Here is an 11917-nt window from a genome sequence, read left to right on the forward strand (position 1 = left end):
TTATGAAAAGTATGCGTTTTTAAAATGAAAAATTAGTTTGAAAATTTACGATGTTACATTAGTGTTTATAAGTTGGTAGTTTTATTCTATATAATAACCTGGAGGGTTGGATCCTATGACCACTCACTTTTTAATGATTTTTTTCTATTTTTTTCTGTCTCAAGTCAAATTTTCAGTTCTCATTCTTATCAAGCATTTGATGTCCATCATCTGGATGTATGAAATTGCAAACATTTAATTTTTTTAAGCTTAATATCAGGAAGTAAATGAATGAGTTTACCTTTTTTATCAACTTAGTCAAAATGACCATTTTGACCTTTTTATCCAATTTGGTAATTTTATCGGGTTTTTTTTTCTTTCGTAATTTGACCCATTTAAACAGAAAACAAAAAAAATATCTGATATGAAATTCTTAAAACAGGAAATATAAATTTGCCCATTTTGTTTAATATACAAGGACCATATATGTTAATTTTGTTAAAAGGAGGCAAAATGGATCTCAACTGATGTTTTTGATTTGGTTATATACAAAATCAACCTGCCATTTTGTAGTCTAAATAAATTTGATCTATGCTGTTTTTTTAATATAAATTTATTTAATGGAATCTTTTAATTTTCTCAAGTTTTTTTTTTTCAAGAATACATTAAAATTTATTTAGGTACTTCATAGTTTATAGTATTGTTAAATCATGCCCTCTAATTTTATGCAAATATTCAGGAAGGAAAATCATGAGAGGAGGATTTCAAAGTGTGTATTATCGAATCCCAGATTCTGTCACAAAAGAGCCTTGTGGAAAGCTAAGTTTTTTGGTCTACAATTCAGGCAATGTACTATATTTCACACAAAAACAACACCTTATATTGTCTTCCACATATAGCCAACAATGAGCCTATGTCATTATCTAAGAAGATCAACATCATATCCACTATGTAATCCAGTCTGTCTTTTCTATGTATTAATATAAAATCTACTACGTTCATGTCAACTATGTAGTCCTTCCTACCCTTTCTATATATCAACATAAAAACTACCATGTTACAACCTGCATAGTCACTCCAAATTACTCACATATATGAAAAACAACTGGTCCATGTTAAGATACAAATAACAGACGCACCATACAAAAGACCACTCGATATATGAGGAATAAGTGGTCCATTCTAAGATACAAACTATGGAAGCGTATGCCAAAATCGAACCCCTGTCTTCGCTCCAGATTTCCCACATGTTGCAACAACAATTTATAAACAATCGACCAAAAAAAGTTCACATATCTGGCCCCGCAACGCGGGGTTACCCATCTAGTTAATATATAAGTTGAAATAATACTTATATACAGTAAACCACTACTTTTGGTGTAAAATCCCAATTTCCTCGGACTACAATTTTCATGTTTAAAATAATATAATGGAAATCTCCAAAAGAAAGTTTTAATACTCTACCATAATTTACGGAAAAGTCCCAAACTAAAATTTGTTTATAAAAAAGCATGAATTACCGGTAAAAATGATGATTTGACCCCTTTTTACCGATTTTCCGGTTTTATTACTTACATGGTTCCAATAGAAGTGAAACCGATAAACCGGAAAAAATGAGTCAAATCGCCATTTTTACCGGTAATTCATCCTTTTCATAAACAAATTTTAGTTTGGGATTTTTTCGTAACTTATGGTAAATATTAGGACTTCTCTGGAGATTTCCCATAATGTAAAAATCCATTTTTAATAAAATTACATTAAGGTCAAACCATTTGTTCATAAATCATTATTCAGAAATCAGAGTTATAAAGAAGACAATGCAGAATCTCGAATCATAAAACTGTTGATTTGTACAATCCTGCCTATGCAATCTGGTAAGTACCTGTAAAATATTTAATCCACAATTATAAGCAAAAATCCTAGCGAGTTCCCCAAAATATCGCATACAACACAACATAATACTCAACTATAGGTTATCTGTAGCCCTGGAAATATCAATTGTCCTGAATATCACATACATCACAACAATATGAACAACTATGGGTTATCAGCAACCCTGGGGACCACCCGCAGTCCCAGTGCGGTAACTACACGCCCTATGGATTAACAACACACCTCGCAGGTTATCAACAACCCTGGGGACTATTAGCAGTACCATGGACACACACTAGTGTAGGAGTTATCAACAACTTACTTCACATATAAGAACAATCAATAAATAAGACCCAACTGGTCAGCATGTATACACTACCATACATGCAGATATAGTGAGAAGACTCACCTTGTAGATAGCAGCTAAACACAACATCTCTCAAACAGTGTAGACCGGTACTATGAGACACCTAACAACAATAAGGAAGTACCCTCTCAGTCTACACCTTAAAACCCTTAAACTGACCAAAAGTCCACCATGGTCGAATTTAACAATTAAGGTCAACGGTAAAAGTCAACATCAACTGATTGTCACATCGTGGCCTCCCATTGGTCACGTCGTGACAACGTTAAGACAAAACAGTCGCCAAACTGTCCGTTGCCACTTGCCAGGTCGTGACAATCAACCCATCACGTCGTGGGAACTGCTCTGGATAGCTTAATGCTTTAAGCTCTTAATCTTTCAAGCTAAGCACTCAAACTTTATAGAAGGATTTCTCCATGCCAAAGCACCATAAAATCATTGCTTTTTATACACTCATGTCTTGAAGACAAGCTAGGTCAAAATAAAGGGAAAATTTGATCAAATCTCATGCATGGAATTCACAACTCACTAACTTTCCAGATCTCAGACAAGGGATTACAAAGGAGTCTCAAGAACTCATAAAGTTGATCACTTTATGAGATTACAACATTCAAACCTCCTCAAACATTGGGAAAATGAAGAAAAATCTGGATCTAGCATGCTTGAACTAAAAAGGTAGGAACTTAAGGACTTACAATAGTCCTAAGACAACTCAAGATTATGAAGGAGAGGCTTGCTAGCTGAGATAGTGCACCAAAACAAATTGCTTCTTCTTCAAGGCTAAAAATCACCAAAAAGGAGCTCACATGATCAAAAATGGGGCTAGGGTTTCTTAGACAGAAATAAGGAGGCGATGGAGGCTGAGGGTGTGCAAACCCTAACCCTCACTTCCCTTAAATATGGCATAAATCTCAGAATTAGGGTTAAACACCTAGGAGGCTATCACGTCGTGACCCCATGCTCGTCACGTCGTAACACACAAAATGTATGTGCGGTTTATGCATCGATGGCGAAGTCGTGATGCATCATTCATCACATTGTGACCATCTCTAAACCCTCATTTTTTACATCTTTAATTTCCCAAAACATAAGTTAATCATATACCTCCAAAAATTTTAACGATTAACTTATCAAAAGAATAACCACAAACTGGATGTTACACTTCTCCCCCACTTAAATTAGACTTCATCCTCGAAATCTGCCCTTACAAATTTCACTTAAAAACATGCTTGAGTCCTTTGTGGGTTTTCCAAGCCCACATCCTTCTGCGTGAGCCGACACAACCCAGCGTGCCAAAATCTGTAACAATCATTACAAGGATTTTAGAACCAGACGCATAAACCATCCCCAAATGGAACTTCTGAAAAGTTGACATCTTGACCAATGTAGCACCAAATCAATACCCCAAACAAACATCCCCTTAATGGCATAATAGTTAAATTAATCCTCAGCAAGAAGCAAGCGACTCGAAGAATGAATGAACACCATCACAATGTTGGCTTTTTATTCAAAAATCCGGTTTCACAACCGGTAAAAATGACAACGGAAGCTTTAAAAATGTTGAATAAAACTAAAAATATTTTACCCACCAATGATCATTTTGCAAGAGTTAGAAAGATTAAAACAACCGTAGAAGGGAAACATAACAACCTTTGAAGACTTTGATCCTCATGGTAGGTTGGAAGTTGATGAAGTGTGGCATGAAACTCTAAAACAAGAGTTCTCTACAAGTATCCACCAAGCAAGAGTAGGACCATCAAAACATGCTAGTATTCACTTGTGATTTGTTGTTCATAAGCCTTTGAAATATACACCAAATATATGTTCAAAGGTGAAGCAACAAATGGGCTTTGTCTAGCATCAAAATGCAAGAGAATGGAGAAGAAGAAGAGCCTTCAAATTCCGAAATTTGTAATCCTCTAGAGAGCATGGAGCTCTTGGATTTGGCTCTAAGAAGAAGAAGAAGAAGACTTGCAATAAGTGTGTCCAAAACCCTTCCATGCTCTCTCTTATATAATTTCTAAAAAGTGAAAGGAGACCATAAAGTAAAAGGAGAGACAAGCATGGCAAAATAATAGACAAGGCATGCATGCCTTGTCTCCTCCCATTTTTCGAAAAAGGCATGTCCAAATGTAACATCCCGAGTCTTAGGTATATTATGTGATTAATTTATTTTCATATTTTCAGAGCAACTCGATGAGTTGGATGCCCCAACTCGCCGAGTAGAGGAGTTAATTGGCCGCATGATTCTAGATTCTACTCGACGAGTTGGAGGACCCCAACTCGACGAGTAGGTACTGAGGGAGAAAAACCTAATTTTTAGGGTTTGTGTCCTATTTAAAGGACCTTAAGCCCTCATTTCCGCCACCCTTGTCACCCTAATACCATGTGAGAAACCCTAATCATGAGTATATGCTTGTAAGAGAGAGATGAGCTAACTTTGGGTGTTCTAGTGCATATTTGGAAGAGGATTGAAGAGCATCAAGCCTTGGAACGAGAAGAGGCTTTTGGGTCAAGAGTTTTTTTGTGCTAGCTTCAGTTTGGAGGTAAAAAGCTACCACCTTGAACAATCCTTTTTATAGATCTCCTTCTAGGGAGTTTTAGGGCTTTCCCCCCCTTATCTTGTAGTTTTGAGTTGCTGGAGCTTGTCATGGAGTTGAGACTCCAGATCCTGACAAAAGGAGGTCCCATGAGCCCAAAGATCCAAGCTTTATCAAGCTTTGGACAAGTGTCTATGCATGAAACCCCTTATGGAGCTTGTTATGGCATTTTGAGCCCTAGATGCCATGCATGAACGTAAGGCTTGCAACTTTACGTGATAAGTGAGCCTTAGAAGGTTAGATCCAGAGTATGAGACGTCATTTCTGCCTAAAAACGTCCGAATGAGGAAAGGGTCTGAAGGGACTCGACGAGTCGGTTTGGGTTTTCCCCGACGAGTCTGGACATGGTGTAACTCGGCGAGTTGAGTTGGACTTTCATGATATTTTTGAGAAAACGAAGAAACTTGACGAGTCGCATAGATGTACTCGACGAGTTGAGTCAACATGGACTGTTGAATCGAGTGTTGATTTATGTTGACTTTTAGGGTTTGGTCAAGACATGAATTATGGAGACCATGGAAGGGTAAAATGGTCTTTTACTCTTTCCTAGAGTTAGAGGGAGAGGTTAGCTTAAATTAATTGAGTTGAGGTTATAAGTGTTAATTAGAGATGATTATGACGTGTAGGCGAGGATTAGACCGTTCAAGGGGTGCGAGGTTTACTTGCTTACTTACGAGGTGAGTCTTCTCACTATACTTACCATGAGTGGTAACTTGTGTGACCGGAGGGTATTGTATGCTATTATTGAGTATGGTGATATCCTGCATTATGTCTTTGTGATTTATGCTGTGTATGATTCTGAGCTTTATTGAGTTAGGACCGGAGGGTCCAACCCGAGTTGTGGGACCGGAGGGTCCCCATTGAGACACATTGACCGGAGGGTCTTTATCGAGATATAGCCATGAGAGGCTAATGAGAGGTGTGTGGTATTTTGGGGAACTCACTAAGCTTCGTGCTTACCGTGTTATGTGATATGTGTTTCAGGTACTTCTCAGGATCGCGGGAAGGTGTCGGCTTGATTGTACACACGAGATGGAGTTATGTTTTTGAGGATCCTGGATTTTTATTCAAACAATTATGGATTTGTGTTTTTGATAATTTGACACTTTGGGGTTTTTGTGTAATGTGTTAATGAGAATTATGTGATTTAAAAATGAAAAATATGTTTGAAAATTTACGGTGTTATAAGTTGGTATCAGAGTCTTGGTTTGAGGGATTTGGATGTACCTTCGGGTATGTCTGAACTCAAACTGAGGATTTGAGAAAAAATTTCAAGGAGAAATGATTTTCCTAAAACGAGTAAGAGTTTTTTCTTAAGAGAAAAAGGAGATGGAGCAGTGTGTACAATCAGCCAGAGCCCGAACGGTGATTTCCCAAAATACCCTTATTTGATTATATTATGAGATATTTATGAGATGTTAGTGATGCATGCTAGAGGATAGGCTTGGTATTTCATATTATAGGGCTAGAGTTTCCTGATTTGTGATGTCTTAGCCTAGGAGATGTTGCTATCTGTTATTTTCCCTGGGTATATCCTGGGTAGGAGTATCTAGCAGGAATATATTAGAAAGAGTTTGAAGCGAGGGATAATCTAGGAGAGATACCTAGATGAACATAGGAGGATCCTACTGAGAGAGTAGTTTGATATTTGCGAGAGATAGAGTACTTGTGAATTAGGATCCTAGGAGGAGGACTTGGGGTGACTAGAGGTTGGTGTGGAAGGTAGTATTGGGCCCGTACTACTGAAAGCACCGGATCTGTATGCGACCCAAGTAAGAATCCTTAGGATACTAATGAGCATGTAGGGACGGGAAATCAAGTGTGGGCATGCTCGAGCGAGTCTCTGACAATTTTTTTGTTTTGTGTTTCAGAGACATTATGGTGGGTACGCGCCACAACCCCGGGAGCAGTGGTGCCAGTGACGAGGAGATCCGCAGGATCATTCATGATGATGTGGCCGCAACTATCAGAGAGGCCATACCATAGATGTTCGGGTCTATTAAGACCACGTTAATTGAGACATTCGATGAGCGCTATGCTGCTGTTACTGAGGCTGCTGCTGCTGCAGCCACCGCAACCGTAGCTGCTGCTAGACCACAGGAGGTGACTCGTTGTTGCTACGGGAGTTCAGCAACACGAAGCCACCAGAGTTTGATGGGACTCAGGATCCGATTGCTGCTATGAGATGGATCTCCGACATTGAGGGGTGTTTCTACACGTGTTCATTCCCAGAGCACCTGAGGGTTCGGTTTGTACTGAACCAGCTTCGCTTGGGAGCGAAGGACTGGTGGAAGTTCGTGACTGCCAGCTTTACTCCTGCTGATCATGCTGCAGTGACATGGGAGAGGTTTACACGATTTTTCCGAGATGAGTATGTTCCCCAGGTGGAGAGGGAACGCTTAGCCCAGGAGTTTCTGTCTCTCTAGCAGAAGACAGAAACTGTGATGAGATCACGAGGATGTTCCATGGGAGGGCGATGTTTTGCCCTGAGCACGTGTCTACTGAGCATGCACGTGTGAGACGATATTTGAGCATACTGAGGAGGGATATATGGGAGTTTGTGGCGAACTCGTCATAGCAGACATTGGTTGAGCTTCAGACCAATGCCAGGCGAAGGGAGATGGAGCTAGAGTTACAGGATAGGGAGGAGGGAGAGTCTCAGGGGAGAGACCGGAGACCAGTGCAGTCGCAGCCTGCGACGAAGCGGAATAAGCATGCTGATGCGAAAGCGGGAGGCCAAAAGAGCCGCACTTGTGTCAAGAGCCATGAGGGGTCTTGTCGAGCGGGGATTTGCTACAAATATGGCAAGGAGGGGCATATGGCGAATGACTGCCCCAATGGATTCTCGGTCTGTTTTCATTGCAACCAGATGGGCCACCGAAAGGCCGAGTATCCTCAACTTACTCAAAGATCAGTTCAGGCTTCCGCTCTCGCTGCCTTGCGTACTACTAATAGCCGGTCGATGAAGGCCGAGACCCTGAGAGCTAGTGGGAGAGCATTCCAGCTGACAGCGGAGGAGGTCCGCGTAACCCATGAAATTACACTTTGTACCTTACCAAGTCGTTAGTGGAGCGTGTGTAGTTAACCGACACACTAACATGGACTAGTAAGAGTGGCAAAGGGTAACTTAATGTTTATCATAGATTGGTGGAGATCATGTGGTTAACCGGCACATCGATTAGGTGATAAAATTAAGGGTACCAAGTTAATTTGCATGGTTATTCACAACTTGTTTTGTGATCCTCGGCATCCCAGTCACAAACTTGAAGGGCACAATCAAGATTTAAACATGCCATTGAAAAGTTCAATGAATCTCAAAAGAATATAGGAATTTCAATTCATTAAAACTTAATAATTTATTTCGTTTTTCATGGTGGAAATTGGTGAATCGTCATTCGCCTACCTTCAAATATTTTGTAGCTTGGATTACGACATCCCTCTTCCAAGTTATAAAATATTGTGTTGGGTCCTAGCCTTAATATTACATTTGGGTGTCTTATTCAGGATTCTTTATCTAATCTAAACTTGTCTTTCTTCTTTTCATATGTCTTCCAACAATGCTTCTGGCTCAAACCCTACCGGCTCCTTCTCTCTCATGAATCTTTGTGGGAGAGTCATCTTTGATGGTTCCAACTTTAATGATTGGATCAGGAACATCAGGATGGTCACACGTTACGAGGACAAGGAATATGCCCTCGACAAGGAGCTAAAGGAAATTGATGAGTCTTCTGCTACTCCATAGGAGATCACTGACTTTAGGACTCATGAGAGAGATGCCACCAAGGTGTCATGTATCATGTTGGCCACAATGACAGCTGAACTCCAAAAGTCCTATGAGGACTTTTACCCTTTTGAGATTCACATGGACCTGATGGATAGATACCATCAGAGTGCTCGTCAAGAGAGGTATGAAATCATCTATTCCATGATAACAACCCGAATGAAGGATGGTGAACCCATCACGGGCCACATGCAGAAAATGCAAAGGTTTGTAGACCGTTTGCTGAAGTTAAATGTGAACTTCCCCGAAGAGCTGGCTATTGACATCATACTGCACTCCTTACCTCCATGTTATGATCAGTTCCGAATGACCTATCATATGAACAAAGAGGAGGTCACACTCATCAAGCTTCAAGGACTTTTGAAGACCACCGAAAGTGGTCTCAAAGGTAAGTCGGTTGTTACCACTCCTACTTCTACCACCGCCCCTGTTCTGGCAATCGGGCAAGGTAAAGGGAAGAAGAGGAAGACCCCTTCAAAGGGTCACAAGGGAAAGTCTCTTGATGGTTCCTCTTCAAGTGGAACCAAAGGTGGTTCTGCTACTCCCTCTGCCAACCCTAAAGAAGCTGAATGCTTCTATTGTCATGATAAGGGGCACTGGAAGCGAAGCTGCCCAAAGTACTTGCATGATGTTAAGGATGGGAAAGTAAAACCCACCCATGCATGTATTTACTCTATATTGTCTAATGACTCACCACATACTAATTCTTGGGTCCTTGATACAGGTGGTGGAATTAACATATGTTCTGATTTGCAGGGCCTAAAAAGAAGTGAGGATTTGGAGCACGGGAAGATAAACTTAATCATGGGGAATAGGAAAGCTTCACCTGTCACCAAGATTGGAGTTTATTCTTTATTGCTGAGTAGTGGGTTAATGTTAGATTTGAATAAATGCTGTTACTCGTATGAAATGGCGAGAAATATTATTTCTTTTCACGGTTTGTACAAGCAAGGATTTACTTTTTCATTTGATAATGAATGTGGTGGTATTAATACTTTTTATAATGGTGTTTTTTATTTTAAAGCATTACCTTGTGATGGTGTATATGAAACTGTTTCGGTTGTAGACAACTTAGGAAATAATGTATTGCATATTGATTCTTCCACTAGTTTGGACAAAGCATCCTTGTGGCATTGTCGTCTTGGACATGTTAACAAGAAGCGTATAGGCCAACTCCAAAAGGCTAGAGTCTTGGAATCATTTGACTTAAATTCGGATGATAGTTGCGACTCTTGTTTACTTGGTAAAATGACAAAGTCACCCTTCACTGGTACTTGTGCTAGGGGTGAAGGTTTGTTGGACCTCATACACACAGATGTGTGTGGACCCTTCAAAACCGCCACAAGGGATGCTATCCGCTTCTATGTGACTTTTACTGATGATTATAGTAGATATGGCTATATTTACTTAATCAAGCATAAGTCAGAAACCTTTGAAAAGTTCAAAGAGTTTAAACAGGAAGTGGAGAATCAGCTGGGCAGGAACATTAAGATGCTCTGATCCGATCGAGGAGGAGAGTATCTTAGCACAGAGTTCCTTGACTATCTTAAGGAATGTGGAATTGTTTCACAATTGACACCTCCCAGAACACCACAGCTTAATGGTATGGCTGAGAGGCTCAATCGAACCTTGTTAGACATGGTTCGTTCCATGATGAGTCGAGCTTCGTTACCAATCTCATTCTGGGGGTATGCCTTAGAGACTACCGCCCATATCCTTAATCTAGTCCCTACCAAGAAGGTTGCCAAAACACCTCACGAGATGTGGACTGGGAAAGTTCCCAATTTAGACCACATCAAGATTTGGGGTTGCGAGGCTTTCATGAGACCTGAGACTCAGGACAAGCTCGAACCTCGAAGTGAGAGATGTATTTCATCGGCTACCCACAAAAATCCTTTGGTTACCTCTTCTACAGACCCAGTGAAAATGTGGTCTTTGTGGCAAGAAGAGGAGTCTTTCGCGAGAGAGAATTCATAAGCCAAGGAAACAGTGGGAGGCAAATTGACCTTGAAGAGCTTCAGGAGTCAAGTGGTGAAGGAACCTCAAACCCTAGCAATCAACCTGAGGAGGAAACTCTTGTTGAACCAACTGACGAGTCTGTACCTCTGAGGCGTTCCACTAGAGTTAGAAATATGCCTGAGCATTATTATGGTTTCTATATTACTGCGGAAGGTGATACATTTATCAGTGATAGTACACTGGTAAATATGGATGAGCCTAACAACTATAAGGAAGCCATGGCAGGACCTGAGTTTGCTAAATGGAAAAAGGCTATGGACAGCGAGATTCAGTCCATGTATGACAATCAAGTTTGGAACTTGGTTGACAATGTACCGGGTCGTAAGACATTCGGGTGCAAATGGATCTTCAAGAAGAAGACCGACATGGATGGGAAAGTGCACACTTATAAGGCGCGACTGGTTGCGAAGGGCTTCACCCAAACTCAGGGAGTTGACTACGATGAAACCCTCTCACCAGTAGCGAAGATAAAGTCTATTAGGGTTATGCTAGCCATTGCTGCATTTCATGATTATGAAATATGGAAAATGGATGTCAAAACCGCTTTCCTTAATGGAAAGTTGGTTGAGGAGGTTTACATGAGTCAGCCAGAGGGTTTTGTCAATGCAAAGTACCCTGATAAAGTGTGTAAGCTTGAGAAATCCATTTATGGATTGAAACAAGCATCTCGCAGCTGGAATCTTTGTTTTGATGAGAAAGTCAAAGAGTTTGGTTTTTCGATAAGCGAGGATGAGCCCTGTGTATATGTCAGAGCTAGTGGGAGTATAGTTAGCTTTTTGGTATTGTATGTGGATGACATACTACTCATAAGAAATGACATCCCAACTTTGCTGGAGATTAAGTCCTGGCTTGGGAAGTGTTTCGCTATGAAGGACCTTGGAGACGGTGCCTATATCCTAGGGATAAGGATATTGAGAGATAGGAGTAAAAGACTAATTGGACTTAGTCAGAGTACCTACTTGGACAAGGTGTTGAAAAGGTTCAACATGCAGAATTCCAAGAAAGGTGATTTACCGATCCAAAGCAATGCCAAACTGAGTAAGGCCCAGAGTCCGAGTACAGAGGCTGACATAGCTGAGATGAGTCGATTACCATATGCTTCCGCTGTTCGCTCGATCATGTATGCTATGACTTGTACCCGCCCTGATGTGGCCTTTGCTTTGAGCATGGTAATCAGATATCAGGGGAACCCTGGCAAGGTTCACTGGACTGCGGTAAAGAACATTCTCAAGTACCTGCGAAGGACTAAGGATTGGATCCTTACTCTTGGTGGGAGTGATGACTTGAGAGTAATAGGGTATA

Source organism: Lactuca virosa, chromosome 9 (genome assembly GCF_052849685.1).
Source record: "Lactuca virosa cultivar CGN04683 chromosome 9, Lactuca_virosa_CGN04683_v6, whole genome shotgun sequence".
Lineage (NCBI taxonomy): Eukaryota > Viridiplantae > Streptophyta > Magnoliopsida > Asterales > Asteraceae > Lactuca > Lactuca virosa.